Source organism: Bufo gargarizans, chromosome 3, assembly GCF_014858855.1.
Source record: "Bufo gargarizans isolate SCDJY-AF-19 chromosome 3, ASM1485885v1, whole genome shotgun sequence".
Lineage (NCBI taxonomy): Eukaryota > Metazoa > Chordata > Amphibia > Anura > Bufonidae > Bufo > Bufo gargarizans.
The window spans coordinates 283,893,542-283,908,772 of NC_058082.1; the positions used below are offsets into that span (position 1 = coordinate 283,893,542).

Genomic DNA, 15,231 nt, shown 5'->3' on the forward strand with positions numbered 1-15,231 from the left:
AGTGTGTGACATGTGACTTGACGGACAGGCAGGCTAGTGTGACAGGTATCTTTATTGAACGGACAAACTGGAGTCACAGGTGTCTTGATGGACGGACAGACTGGACTGACAGGTTTCTTGATGGGCGGACAGGCTGGAGTGACAAGTGTCTTGACGGGCAGACAGTTGTCTTAACGGACGGACAGGCTGGAGTGACAGGTGTCTTGACGGGCAGACAGTTGTCTTAACGGACGGACAGGCTGGAGTGACAGGTGTCTTGACGGGCAGACAGTTGTCTTAACGGACGGACAGTAGTGACAGGTGTCTGGATGAGGTGATGAGGAGATGACTGGACATGGACTAATCTCACTGACTGGGGCAAATCGGTACTGAAGGGGTTAATTAGGGGTTAATTATGTACGAAGCAGGGGATGAGGCACAGAACTGACTACAGATGACAGGCTGTGTATGAGGCACAGAACTGATCTGTGTCACTGACTGGGGCACAGAAGCAGCTTTTCGGCACTAAAGGGGTTAATGTGATCTGGTAGCTATTAATCTACAGCAGCTTTTCACACTCTCTCCTTCTCTGATCGCTTCCCTGACAGGAATTGGGACAATCAGAGAAGGAGAAGCACATAATCCCTCCCTAACCCCCCCCTTACCTGCACAGATGCACTGCGATTGGTCCCTCTGCAGTATTGGACCAATCACAGCGATCGCGGGCGGGTCAGAGCTCCGATGCTGTTCCCGCCGGCTTCTCTGGTTGCCTAGCAACCCCAGCACGCCGGCTTCACTGAACCTTCAGCGCTTCGCTCCCTGCGCTGGCAGTGAAAGCCGATCACGTACAGTACAGACCAAAAGTTTGGACACACCTTCTCATTCAAAGAGTTTTCTTTATTTTCATGACTATGAAAATTGTAGATTCACACTGAAGACATCAAAACTATGAATTAACACATGTGGAATTATATACATAACAAAAAAGTGTGAAACAACTGAAAATATGTAATATTCTAGGTTCTTCAAAGTAGCCACCTTTTGCTTTGATTACTGCTTTGCACACTCTTGGCATTCTCTTGATGAGCTTCAAGAGGTAGTCACCTGAAATGGTCTTCCAACAGTCTTGAAGGAGTTCCCAGAGATGCTTAGCACTTGTTGGCCCTTTTGCCTTCACTCTGCGGTCCAGCTTACCCCCAAACCATCTCGATTGGGTTCAGGTCCGGTGACTGTGGAGGCCAGGTCATCTGGCGCAGCACCCTATCACTCTCCTTCATGGTCAAATAGCCCTTACACAGCCTGGAGGTGTGTTTGGGGTTATTGTCCTGTTGAAAAATAAATGATGGTCCAACTAAATGCAAACCGGATAAAATAGCATGCCTCTGCAAGATGCTGTGGTAGCCATGCTGGTTCAGTATGCCTTCAATTTTGAATAAATCCCCAACAGTGTCACCAGCAAAGCACCCCCACACCATCACACCTCCTCCTCCATGCTTCACGGTGGGAACCAGGCATGTAGAGTCCATCCGTTCACCTTTTCTGCGTCGCACAAAGACACAGTGGTTGGAACCAAAGATCTCAAATTTGGACTCATCAGACCAAAGCACAGATTTCGACTGGTCTAATGTCCACTCCTTGTGTTCTTTAGCCCAAACAAGTCTCTTCTGCTTGTTGCCTGTCCTTAGCAATGGTTTCCTAGCAGATATTCTACCATGAAAGCCTGATTCACACAGTCTCCTCTTCACAGTTGTTCTAGAGATGTGTCTGCTGCTAGAACTCTGTGTGGCATTGACCTGGTCTCTAATCTGAGCTGCTGTTAACCTGCGATTTCTGAGGGTGGTGACTTGGATGAACTTATCCTCCGCAGCAGAGGTGCTCTGGGGCGGTCCACATGTGAGCCAGTTTCTTTGTAGCGCTTGATGGTTTTTGTGACTGCACTTGGGGACACTTTCAAAGTTTTCCCAATTTTTCACACTGACTGACCTTCATTTCTTAAAGTAATGATGGCCACTCGTTTTTCTTTAGAATTTGTATTAGTGTCAAGAAAAAAGCAGCTAACAAACAGTCTATTCAGTAGGACTATCAGCTGTGTATCCACCTGACTTCTCCACAACGCAACTGATGGTCCCAACCCCATTTATAAGGCAAGAAATCCCACTTATTAAACCTGACAGGGCACACCTGTGAAGTGAAAACCATTTCAGGTGACTACCTCTTGAAGCTCAACAAGAGAATGCCAAGAGTGTGCAAAGCAGTAATCAAAACAAAAGGTGGCTACTTTGAAGAACCTAGAATATGACATATTTTCAGTTGTTTCACACTTTTTTGTTATGTATATAATTCCACATGTGTTAATTCATAGTTTTTATGCCTTCAGTGTGAATCTACAATTTTCATAGTCATGAAAATAAAGAAACTCTTTGAATGAGAAGGTGTGTCCAAACTTTTGGTCTGTACTGTACATGCACGTGGGGATGCGGTGAGGCACCACATTCCCTCACGTACATGTACGTGATGTTGCGTGAAGGGGTTAAAGGGGTTGCCGCATTTTGCCGTTTCCACTGTTAAGAGGCACAGAAACAGCCAAGTGACTTGCGCTCAGCTCCCATAGCATTGAACAGGAACTACACAAACAACGCATCACACAGGCTACATTGTTTTCAAAACTCGGGAATTACGCAAATAGTGTAGCTTGCTGTTCTACACTGTTTGTATAGCTTACATGCACTATTATGGGAGTTACAGAAACAGTGGCGCACTTTCCTCACCTTGGCCAGTACTGTATCCCTTTCTTCCATGGAAATGGCAAGATGGGGCAACTTGTTATGACCACCGGGTAGGAACCCGCTGCTTCATATGACCAACTCGCTCTGAGGGCAATGTCTGAGCACACGATTGAGTCCTGCATGCTGTCCGCATCCATAAGTCCGTTAACGACCCAGCAAAAAAAAATAAAACATGTCCTATTCTTATCTGTTTTGCAGACAAGGATAGGACATTTCTGCAGCAGTTAAAAAAAATGCCAGCATGTACTTGGCCAGTATCCATGTTTTACAGATCAGCAATTTGCAGACCACAAAACACTTACAGCCATGTGCATGAGCCCTTAGCCTGGCCTGTTCTCAGGCTGGCATGCCCATTTGGTGGTTCTAAATGTTTCATTTTCTGTTCATCTCGCTACAGGACCTTTCAAATACACATTGACGTGAAATATGCCCACCGGTGATCCGTGGTGAATAAAACAAATATCAGATCTCTATAACTGTGCTTCACTGGCTAGATCCCTACATGGACTCAAATGATAGATGCAGACAAGGGTACCATTCCTAGTTGTGATATAACAGGGTACAATTCCTAGTCGTGATATAACAGGGTACCATTCCTAGTCGTGATATAACAGGGTACCATTCCTAGTCGTGATATAACAGGGTACCATTCCTAGTCGTGATATAACAGGGTACCATTCCTAGTCGTGATATAACAGGGTACCATTCCTAGTTGTGATATAACAGCAAAACTGCTTCCCACTTACATGTGCTTGTCATACTCTCCCGCAGATCTCAGTATTTTCTTTGGTTTGTAAGTCAGATGAGTCTTCCGTGTCCATTAATGGGTGAAAGAAATCAGAGCTTCCTGCTTTTTTTTCCGCCTCATCCCTCCCCTTTAAACCTTGAACACATTCTTTATTAGCTATAGAAGTGCTGAATCAGCGCTGCAGCCTATGTAACAGACAGGCTCACATAGTGTGTGCCTCTAAGCCTGCAGTAACATTACCAATGTCCTGGCACTCAAGCAACCCACAAAATATATCTAGTACAATGCAAATTTATTTCATAAGATCAAATCTCTGTATAAGACGATAATATTCAAGAAGACCCCATTAAAAGAAGACGTACGCCTTGTCATAAATTAGAGGCAGGATTTGACAGTCCTTGCCCTTGAACTGAAATCTACGCTAGCCCCTGGCTGGTGTAGATTTCAGTGTTCTTATACGACAGAAAACTGGCATAGAAAAGTGGCACGGTCGCAGCCCCCCTTTTTTGGAAAAAGGCGAGGCCTGCTGAGAAAGAGCACTTGCTCCAAAATTTTTTGCTCAAGTGGCGTTAAAAAAGTCGCAAATATGCAGTTTGTCACTTTTTCATGCAACAAAAGTGTCATGCTTTAATGATAAACGTGGGCTATAAAATGCAAATTATACACCCCACTAAACCCTTAATAGTATGGTTCTGATCTAATATGCAAATAAATGTATTAATGCATTGTGTGCCGCGGGGCCCTCGTATGCACACTATGCTTAAATTCACACCATTGTCTGCCCCCCCCCTTCTCGACACGGATGTTTTCATCCACGCACGGTGAGAAGCTGCAGCGGTGGTGCGGAGACCAGTAGCAGCGCAGGGAGCGGGGAGCCAGAGGGGTCTGGGCATATAGGGGGCATTTAATAGTCTTGGATAACCGCTGGTTAAAAATCGCTGGTTAGTTAGTGCCACTGTAATAATCAAGTCTCCTGTTCATGACCTAGCACAATAGTAAAGTACATAGATCTAAATAAATATATCCATTTGATGTATTAACCCCTTCCTGATGCAGCAATTTTCTGTTTTTGTATTTTGGGTTTTTACTTCCTGCCTTTTCACATCCTTTTCACATCCAGGATGCCGAAAAGAAGCCACATGCCCCCAGCTATGGGAGCACCGCAAGAATACAAGCTCGGCCGGGGAAGTCAGACATACAAGCTGGATATACTTACCATATATGCATCAATATACTCGCACTTTACTACCATTCTAAGCCACCAACAAGAGCCTAATATATCAGTAGGATGTTATTTATATTAGAGATGAGTGACCCTTTTGAGATTTGGTTTGTTTCAGGTTTATCAAATTTTTTAAAAACTTTGGTTTGGACTCGAATCAATTCTACCCAAACAAAAGTTACTCCAATTGACCTTAAAATTGGTATATAACGCCCTCTAGTTTCCTAGGCACACACATTTTTAGGAAAAGATGTTATCTCTTTTTGCTAAGTTTTGCATTTTCCTTAACCCTTCCCTAAACTCTTGAGCGCAATGGCATCAATAGCAAACAATGTCAGAGTGAGGGATCATGCACTGGGCCGTAGTTTTGGTCCATATCTTATCCACCATTTTTGCTGATCGGATGCGGATCCATTAATTTCAATGGGGACACAAAAGATGCAGAAAATACCCCCAAATAAATACATGTCCTATTATTGTCTGTTTTGCAGACAAGGATAGGATTTTTCTACAGAGGTGAAAAAAAGAAAATGGCATGTACTCGGACAGGATCTGTGTTTTGCGGATCCGCGATTTGCAGACTGCAAAACACTTACAGACGTGTGCATGAGCCATGACACTGACATAGCTATTGGGTGCACTTGTGTTTGGCAGCGTTAAATGAACATATTCCAAAGCTTCCCAAAATTGTCCCTTATCAGGCTTGTTTGGGGACCAAGAGGGTAATTTATTAACCCCTTAATGACCCGTGCCGTGACGTGACTTAAAGAGCAGCGCCGTATCTGTACAGCGCAAGTTCTGCAGGGTTCTGGAGAACGATCAGGGCGGAATCGCAGCACCATGGCTGCTCTTACCGGCAGGCAGCCATGGCGGGTAAGGGCAGCATGGTGCTGCACCGCCCCCCTGCAGCTCCAAGCGCTGCAATTGGCCGTTCAATGAAGACCTGCACATCGCAGGAAGCTGTCACAGGCATCGGGGAGAGTCGGTGGGAGGTCAGGGGGAGGTGACCGGTGCTGAACTGGTCAGCACCAGTCATCTCCGAGGTGAGGGAGGAGACATTGGTGTTTTGGGTCTCCTGCCAGCGCTGCGATTGGCTGAAACAACGCTCCAGCCAATGGCAGCGCTATTAGGCTACTTTCACACTTGCGCTTGATCGGATCCGTTCGATCGGAGGCTCCGTTCAGTACGGATCCGTCTGCATTAATAACTTTAAAAAATTTCACAAGTGCGCAAGTACGCAAGTAGCCTGCGCGGATCCGTTCAGACTTTCAATGTAAAGTCAATGGGGGACGGATCCGCTTGAAGATTGAGCCATATGGTGACATCTTCAAGCGGATCCGTTCCCATTGACTTACATTGTAAGTCTGAACGGATCCGCACGCCTCCGCACGGCCAGGCGGACACCCGAACGCTGCAAGCAGCGTTCAGCTGTCCGCCTGTCCGTGCGGAGGCAAGCGGAGAGGAGGCTGAACGCCGCCAGACTGATGCAGTCTGAGCGGATCCGCATCCATTCAGACTGCATCAGGGCTGGACGGAGGCGTTCGGGTCCGCTCGTGAGCTCCTTCAAACGGAGCTCACGAGCGGACCGACGAACGCTAGTGTGAAAGTAGCCTTAGCTGCACAGGAAAGGGCTGAACTTCCCTGCAGGCAGCCATTCTAGCTGGTGACTGCATGCTGAGAGGTTCTGTGCTGCTTGTGGCTTGCTGGGACTTGTGGTGCACACCACTGCAATTTTAACCCTTTGCTGCTGAAAGAAGAGAGAAGAAAAGAAGAACACCTGGAATAGCTGCACTGATTTTTCATTTGCAGCTGTTCCAGATCTTTAAACCACCCTCCGTCCTTGTCCCTGTCCCTTGCTAGGGAGATTTTATATATATATATATATATATATATACATACATACATACACATATATACACACACACACACATACAGTACAGACCAAAAGTTTGGACACACCTTCTCATTCAAAGAGTTTTCTTTATTTTCATGACTATGAAAATTGTAGATTCACACTGAAGGCATCGAAACTATGAATTAACACGTGGAATTATATACATAACAAAAAAGTGTGAAACAACTGAAAATATGTCATATTCTAGGTTCTTCAAAGTAGCCACCTTTTGCTTTGATTACTGCTTTGCACACTCTTGGCATTCTCTTGATGAGCTTCAAGAGGTAGTCACCTGAAATGGTTTTCACTTCACAGGTGTGCCCTGTCAGGTTTAATAAGTGGGATTTCTTGCCTTATAAATGGGGTTGAGACCATCAGTTGTGTTATGGAGAAGTCAGGTAGATACACAGCTGATAGTCCTACTGAATAGACTGTTAGAATTTGTATTATGGCAAGAAAAAAGCAGCTAAGTAAAGAAAAACGAGTGGCCATCATTACTTTAAGAAATAAAGGTCAGTCAGTCCGAAAAATTGGGAAAACTTTGAAAGTGTCCCCAAGTGCAGTCACAAAAACCATCAAGTGCTACAAAAAAAACTGGCTCACATGTGGACCGCCCTAGGAAAGGAAGACCAAGAGTCACCTCTGCTGCGGAGGATAAGTTCATCCGAGTCACCAGCCTCAGAAATCGCAGGTTAACAGCAGCTCAGATTAGAGACCAGGTCAATGCCACACAGAGTTCTAGCAGCAGACACATCTCTAGAACAACTGTTAAGAGGAGACTGTGTGAATCAGGACTTCATGGTAGAATATCTGCTAGGAAACCACTGCTAAGGACAGGCAACAAGCAGAAGAGACTTGTTTGGGCTAAAGAACACAAGGAATGGACATTAGACCAGTGGAAATCTGTGCTTTGGTCTGATGAGTCCAAATTTGAGATCTTTGTTCCAACCACCGTGTCTTTGTGCGACGCAGAAAAGGTGAACGGATGGACTCTATATGCCTGGTTCCCACCGTGAAGCATGGAGGAGGAGGTGTGATGGTGTGGGGGTGCTTTGCTGGTGACACTGTTGGGGATTTATTCAAAATTGAAGGCATACTGAACCAGCATGGCTACCACAGCATCTTGCAGCGGCATGCTATTCCATCCGGTTTGCGTTTAGTTGGACCATCATTTATTTTTCAACAGGACAATGACCCCAAACACACCTCCAGGCTGTGTAAGGGCTATTTGACCATGAAGGAGAGTGATAGGGTGCTGCGCCAGATGACCTGGCCTCCACAGTCACCGGACCTGAACCCAATCGAGATGGTTTGGGGTGAGCTGGACCGCAGAGTGAAGGCAAAAGGGCCAACAAGTGCTAAGCATCTCTGGGAACTCCTTCAAGACTGTTGGAAGACCATTTCAGGTGACTACTTCTTGAAGCTCACCAAGAGAATGCCAAGAGTGTGCAAAGCAGTAATCAAAGCAAAAGGTGGCTACTTTGAAGAACCTAGAATATGACATATTTTTAGTTGTTTCTCACTTTTTTGTTATGTATATAATTCCACATGTGTTAATTCATAGTTTTGATGCCTTCAGTGTGAATCTACAATTTTCATAGTCATGAAAATAAAGAAAACTCTTTGAATGAGAAGGTGTGTCCAAACTTTTGGTCTGTACTAAAATATATATATTATATATATATATTGTGAACTGTTACACCTTCCTGCGGGGTTGTTTTGGGCAGAAACAATCGACACCTTTGTAGCTTGTGTATCACACTGTTGCAATTTATTTTGCAAGTTGCTCAAAACAACAAACAAAAACCAAAGTAACAATAGCAGTCTGGCTCCTGCCTATCTCACTCGGCAGCCCTAGCTAAACTCATAACACAAAACACAAAGAGCATTTTCAAGGGGAAAACAGAGCAACTTACAGTTCAGTAGTTAGGTGGAGAAGCTAACCGCTCTCAGAGCTCCCAGGCTTGCAGCTTCTCAAACAGACTGCCCAGACTCCCAGAGAGAGAGCTCCTGGGTCAGGGCTGCTGACTTAATTAGTACACCTGTGTGAGCAGTCCCCCAGGCAGGTAAAACCCAGACTGGCTCCAGGTGGTCAGGGAACCTACCCAACTCTTCCCTGACCGGCTCCAAGACCCTAAACTGGCTTTTTTTTCCCAAGAAGCTTCTGGATACAAAGAAAACCAAACCTTCCTGGAGCCTTTTAACACATGAAGTGCCGGAAACTTGGTGCAATGTACACACCATCCAGCACTTTCTCTGCAAAACACTGTGACACCCTGTCACAATATATATATATATATATATATATATATATATTTGTGGTCATGGCTACGGCCAAGAGGTATCCGAAGAACCCTAGGGAGAAAACAACGGGAACAACCTAACCCAGCTAGGCGTGTCTTAGCTGACCTGACTAAATGGCTTGTTGTGTGCCCTAAGCCATGATCGTGGGTAGGCCTATAAGTGGGCATACCCTGTGGAAATGAGAAGATAAGGGAGGGAGGGTGGGGCACCTGAAAGCACACACACCTGTGAGTGAGGGTGTGGCTTGTATATGAAGAGCCTCCACCCCTCCCACAAATGCAGGCTGACTAATCAGCCTTACCAACTTGTGGTCATGGCTACGGCCAAGAGGTATCCGAAGAACCCTAGGGAGAAAACAACGGGAACAACCTAACCCAGCTAGGCGTGTCTTAGCTGACCTGACTAAATGGCTTGTTGTGTGCCCTAAGCCATGATCGTGGGTAGGTCTATAAGTGGGCAAAAACCAAGCCAAGTAGGGTAGAAAAGGAATTTGAATGGCATGTACAAACTAATCCCCAAGCCAATTGCAAGGCATCTGGGATCTAGAGCGAAAATTCAGGGTATGTGAGGCAAGACCAGTAGGAAACCTACAACCCATCTTGTGGATGACAAGGCCAGAGACATGATGCTCAATATTGCGGATACTGCACCAAAGCGGAATGGAGGACCGAGAATACGTTGTGAAATGGATCATAAACCAACTGAAACTTGTAAAGTTTGGTTCTAGTGCGAGTACTGGCAATGCCCTAGCGTCAGGAGATCGTGGGACCAAAGCCTAACTGCCTAGACTATGCAGGAATGAGGGCCAAAAAGAACCATGTAGATAGGAAGAGAATCCTTGAATAGTTACCCAGACAACAGCTATCCGCGCTTTGTTCTACTGTGCGCCCCTGAGAATTGTTTTTACGCTTGAGATGTGAAGACCGACCTACTATCTGAATCTTCTACCGTGAGAAAATGCTGGACCTTGTCCAAAATCCGATTCTACATGGTTGTAGGGAGTCGGAGGTTAGTGGGGCAAGAAGCTATGAAGCCATAATATACAAGATTCTGTCTATGCCCGCCCATGAGTGAGGGAATGCAATGCAATGAAGCTACTGGCGAAAATGAATTCCTGGTCGTGGTAAAAAGGCAAAGACTTTGCGCGGGGACCTGGTTGACAAGATATGATCGACTACGATCAGAGACTGAAATGCTAGAGCGAATTGCCCTACTTGTTCTTCCTCTGGCAGGACCTGAACGATAGCATGAACAATTAAAGAAAGACGAAATATCTGCGTAAGACATGACAATGATGCTGTAGGGCGAACCGGACCAGTTTGCAGTCAAAACATAAAATGAGCGATCAACATGGAATATTGGGAAATTAGGGAAGCAGGTATGTATGCGATACATAGGGGCCAAAACAGCCTAGATGCACAGATGGACAACCAACCAGGCAATCAGCCCAGCAGGTTTGAAAACAGTCGTCGGGCCCCCGAAACCATGGATCAACATGGAGCGATCAACATGGATTATTAGGAAATTAGGGAAGCAGGTATGTATGCGATACATAGGGACCAGCCTAGATGCACAGATGGACAACCAACCAGGCAATCAGCCCAGCAGGACTGAAAACAGTCGTCAGGCCCCCGAAGCCATGGGGCCGAAGCAGGTCGTCGGGCCCCCGAAGCCATGGGGCCGAAGCAGGTCGTCGGGCCCCCGAAGCCATGGGGCCGAAGCAGGTCGTCGGGCCTCCGAAGCCATGGGGCCGAAGCAGGTCGTCGGGCCTCCGAAGCCATGGATCAACATGGAGCGATCAACATGGATTATTAGGAAATTAGGGAAGCAGGTATGTGTGCGATACATAGGGGCCAAATCAGCCTAGATGCACAGATGGACAACAAACCAGGCAATCAGCCCAGCAGGTTTGAAAATGGTCGTCGGGCCCCGAAGCCATGGGGCCGAAGCAGTCGTCGGGCCCCCAAAGCCGTGGGGCCGAAGCAGTCGTGGGGCCGAAGCAGTCGTCGGGCCCCCGAAGTCGTGGGGCCGAAGCAGTCGTCGGGCCCCCGAAGTCGTGGGGCCGAAGCAGTCGTCGGGCCCCCGAAGTCGTGGGGACGAGTTTTTTATTTTTAATTTTATTTTTTTAAGAATTATAACTATGAAAAGTGACATGAATAAGGTGCACGTGAATTAAACCATGAGCCTGACCAATGTGGCAGGCGATACCCAAGATAAACTACGTGGCCTGAATAACATGCAGACGAAATATCATTAGGAACGAGACCTGACAGACATGGAAGGTGACCCCAATAGTTCAACTGCATGACCTGAAAAGACGAAGGGAAACGTGACAGAAAATGGAGATAATAACAGACATTAACTAAAATTAATAACATAAGCTGGCAAGCAGGTAAAGATATGAGTCATTCAAAAGCATAGCTGCACAGGTGGACAGACAACCATTGGTCAGACCCCTGAAGCCATGGGGCTGAAGCAACCACCAAGGGCACATGGGGCCGGGCAGCCGCCGGGATGCGAACCTTAGAATTAAGGACGGCTGGGGAAAAGATTGGGCCTTAACCCAACGGGTTTAGTAAGCAACCGGGACTCGATAACCTAGAAAGACAAAGACATGGACTTGCATAACCTCCAACAGAAACCTGGGACACTAACCAGCCTACAACCATGTCGTACCCTTAACAAACAAAACATGAAAAGTGGTCAAGGGGCCCCCGGAGCCATGAGGCCAGATCGGTCATAGGGCCCCCGAAGCCAGAGGGATGACGTTGCAGTGACGATAAGTAATTAAAACGTAAGCCGGACCTGATGGCATATGAAGCTACTTAAATTATTGGATTGGCTAGAAGGTGGCCTAAGGAACATGATTGCCAACAGGCGTTAAAAATATAGACATTAGTAATCCGAAGCACGTGCATACATAAAACACCAACCAACGCGAACCATAAACGTAAACATGAAATGCCTGGGGCATTGCAAGTTTGCTAAGAGAAGTGTCTTATCGTGACAAACAAATGAACAGCTTGTGAAAACATAGCAGGAAACGTACTCCTATCGGCCCACTGACCTCCGCTGAGGAGCTGTTTGGTGAACTGGGGCAGGAGACCAATCTGAGTGAATACGAACCAGAAGTAAAAGGAGACCAGTCTGAGTGATTATGAACCAGGATTAACAGATAGTAGGCATATGGAATGTGACAGACCACCGAGGAAGGGAACGTAAGCCTGAAAAGAACGCAGTTATGTTTGTCAGGAGAGAGGTACCAGAGCGGTGGGTGCAGACTACCTCGGTGAGATTGAGCAAAACCATGATGTAGCAAAAAAACAGGAGAATGCAGCTTTGAGTGGGAGCAGAGTACAACACATGATGTAACAACAAATGGGTGAATGCAGCTTTGGATGTGAGTGGTACCTAAAAACATGGTATAGGCGCAGCTCTGAGTATGGGTAGCGCATGAAAAGCATGGTATAAAGCAGACGTATAAATGCAACCTGAAAGTGAGCAGAGTATTGACGTGATGCGAAAGCAGACATGTGGACGCAGCTCTAGTAGTGAAAGGAGTATAGGACAAGATGTGAAAAGCAGACATGCGGACGCAGCTTTGGATGTGAACGGAATATTAACTTGATGTGACCGCAGACATGGAAAGCGGCTTTGGTGAGTGGGGTATACAACCTGGTGTAGCAGTAGAAGTGTGAACACAACTTTGGGTATAAGCAGAGCATGAAAATTGGTATAAACGCAGCTCTGGTTGTGAGTGGAGCAAGGTGGGAACACCAGGGTGGTGCGACCAGAGCATGAAAACGGAGTAACAGTAGCAGCTATGGCTGTAAGCCGAGTATACAACATGTAATAACAGGCATGTAATACGGATCCGGCTGTCGGCTGGGGACGGAATGAGATGTAACAGCCAACAGGTGAGCGCAGCCTGAATGTGAGACCAATCTGAGTGAATACGAACCAAGAGTAGAAAAGTGCAGTACAGTGAAGACGTGCGGATGCAGCATAAGACATTAAATAAAAGCCAAAAGTGTAAAAGCCGCTCAGGATAACAGCGGAGCATGAAAGTGTGAGATTGTGGAGAAGCTCTGCCTGTATATTTATTATGTTTAAATTGTATTGGAGCTGTCATTTGGCATTCCGGGCACTAGAGGCCGCTGTTTTGCAGCACAGTCAGCATGCTTCTGGGTGAACCAGTAAGTGTTGATCTGACATGGTGGAAGGATTGTGCTGTGAAGGGCTGAATCCAATTCCATCCTGGCTTGCGGATGTCCGGCAGTGAATGGATACTCAAGGGAAGGAGAGTATCTGCTGTCCCCAGTCTGGATACAGCACTTTGAAAGAGAGGTTGTCCCAGGAAGACCAGTTCCAGTGTATGGACAGAAAACCTTAGCATCAAGCAAGGCCGCACGGTTGCTGAGAGCTTGGTGGCCATCCTGGGTAAGCGGCATCCTAGGGCCCAGAACGGACGCAGGTCAGTACACCTGATTACCAATTGTACTTTAATGTTTGGCGCCTAAAGTAACAGAGACTAGCCTAGGCCTTGTAGTTAGGGTTATAGCTTTGTTAGGCCTTACTGTACTGGACTGCAGCGCAGTAATTGACTTGCAGGCTCTGCTGCGTCTGTTAGGTGTGTCATCTATAGCGGCACAGTACGACTTGTAGGCTCTGCTGTGTACGCCAGCAGGCTAGGCTTACCAAAGTGAAATACATGAAGTTTAAAGATGGTGGTAGCAGGGGGAAAAGGGGGGGGGGGGGAGACACATGGCAAGGAACAGCTACAGCAAAAGGCCCAAACAATAAACGCTGCGTCCGATCTCCAAACATGACATCACGTGCAGCCCGGGTAACTCTTACTTCAGCCGGATTGCTGTAAAGAAACTTTTCATACGAGACGAACAAAGCAAAGTGAAACTTGTAAGATTTATAGGAACCAACTCTTATTACCAACTGTAAGGGGTCGACACACTGGGAGGGGCTTTGTGCTAGGCTGATTACCTCCAGCTTCTCTCACCTGTGGTGGAACAGGGGTGTGGACCGAACTATCCACCCCTTCCTTGCCTCTAACCTGAGTGAGACCTGTCACTGTCTCACACAACAAACAAAAATGAAAAGCAAATGGAAGTATTTAGGCCCAAACGAGCAAACCTGAGGTAGCAGATTTTGAGGCGAAGCCTCCCGTTCGCTAGCAAAGTCGGATCCGACCGGCCTGGAGAGACGGCCCCGGCCCAACCTACATACGTAACATGCATGCTATGGTAGCAGAGAGCAAACTAACAAGCTCCATGCTGCAAAGAAAGACTCCTACCACCAGAGAAGCTAGTTTGCTAATGGCACCTGAAAGCACACACACCTGTGAGTGAGGGTGTGGCTTGTATATGAAGAGCCTCCGCCCCTCCCACAAATGCAGGCTGACTAATCAGCCTTACCAACATATATATATATATATATATATATATATAATACCACGAATATTGCAGCAGCACAGTTAGAAGTTGTGCACTGGGTGCAAAATTCCTCACAGAGGCAGGCTTTTCCTCCAAGACATATATTCAACAAATGAAGAGGCAGCACTTCCAGCTTTTGGTATATATATATGTAAGTAAAATTTTTAGCCAGTGTTCACCTTTGTAAGTCCTCATGCACGCAATCCGCAAAACACGGAAGCCGCCCGTGTGCCTTCCGCAATTTGCGGAATGAAACAGGCGGCCCATTGTAGAAATGCCTATTCTTGTCCGCAAAACAGACAAGAATAGGACATGTAACGGAGCAACGGATACGGACAGCACACAGAGTGCTGTCCACATCTTTTGCAGCCCCATTGAAGTGAATGGGTCCGCACCAGAGCCGCAAAAACTGCGGCTCGGATGTGGACCAGAACAAAGGTCGTGTGCATGAGGCCTAACTATAGTAAATTTTTATACTACAGTTTTTGCACGCACGCACCCTCTGTGTGCGTGCTGCAGAGCACCGATCAGTAGTGTGCTCATTTACATCTGCACATTTTTGAGTTTTTTTTTTATTTTTGTGTGAAAAAAGAACTGCAGTTAGTGGTAGTTAGTTATATATATATATTTCAGTTAGTGTCAGTTTAGATTTTTGCACGAATGCACTATCTGCGTGCTTGCATTTTGCAGAGCACTGTAGTGAATTTTTATACTATAGTTTTTGCACACATGCACGATCTGTGTGCGTGTGTGCGTGCTGCAGATCACTGATCAGTAGTGTGCTCATTTGCATCTGCACATTTTTTTGTTGTTTTTTTTTACTTTTTTTGTGACCTGCAGTTAGTTATATA

The 15,231-nt window shown here is 46.3% G+C and overlaps 2 protein-coding genes across 2 annotated transcripts in view; one reads left to right on the plus strand and one right to left on the minus strand.

Annotated features, from left to right (window-relative positions):
* LOC122931978 (N-acyl-aromatic-L-amino acid amidohydrolase (carboxylate-forming)-like) overlaps positions 1 to 3,606 on the minus strand; it is a 32,126-nt gene extending 28,520 nt beyond the window's left edge. Inside the window, exon 1 of the mRNA XM_044286102.1 lies at positions 3,512 to 3,606. The gene's annotated coding sequence lies outside the window, so the exon portion shown is untranslated. The remainder of the gene's footprint in view (positions 1 to 3,511) is intronic.
* The window catches only part of STYXL1 (serine/threonine/tyrosine interacting like 1), a 101,190-nt gene that overhangs the window by 5,513 nt on the left and 80,446 nt on the right, over positions 1 to 15,231 (plus strand). The window lies entirely within an intron of this gene.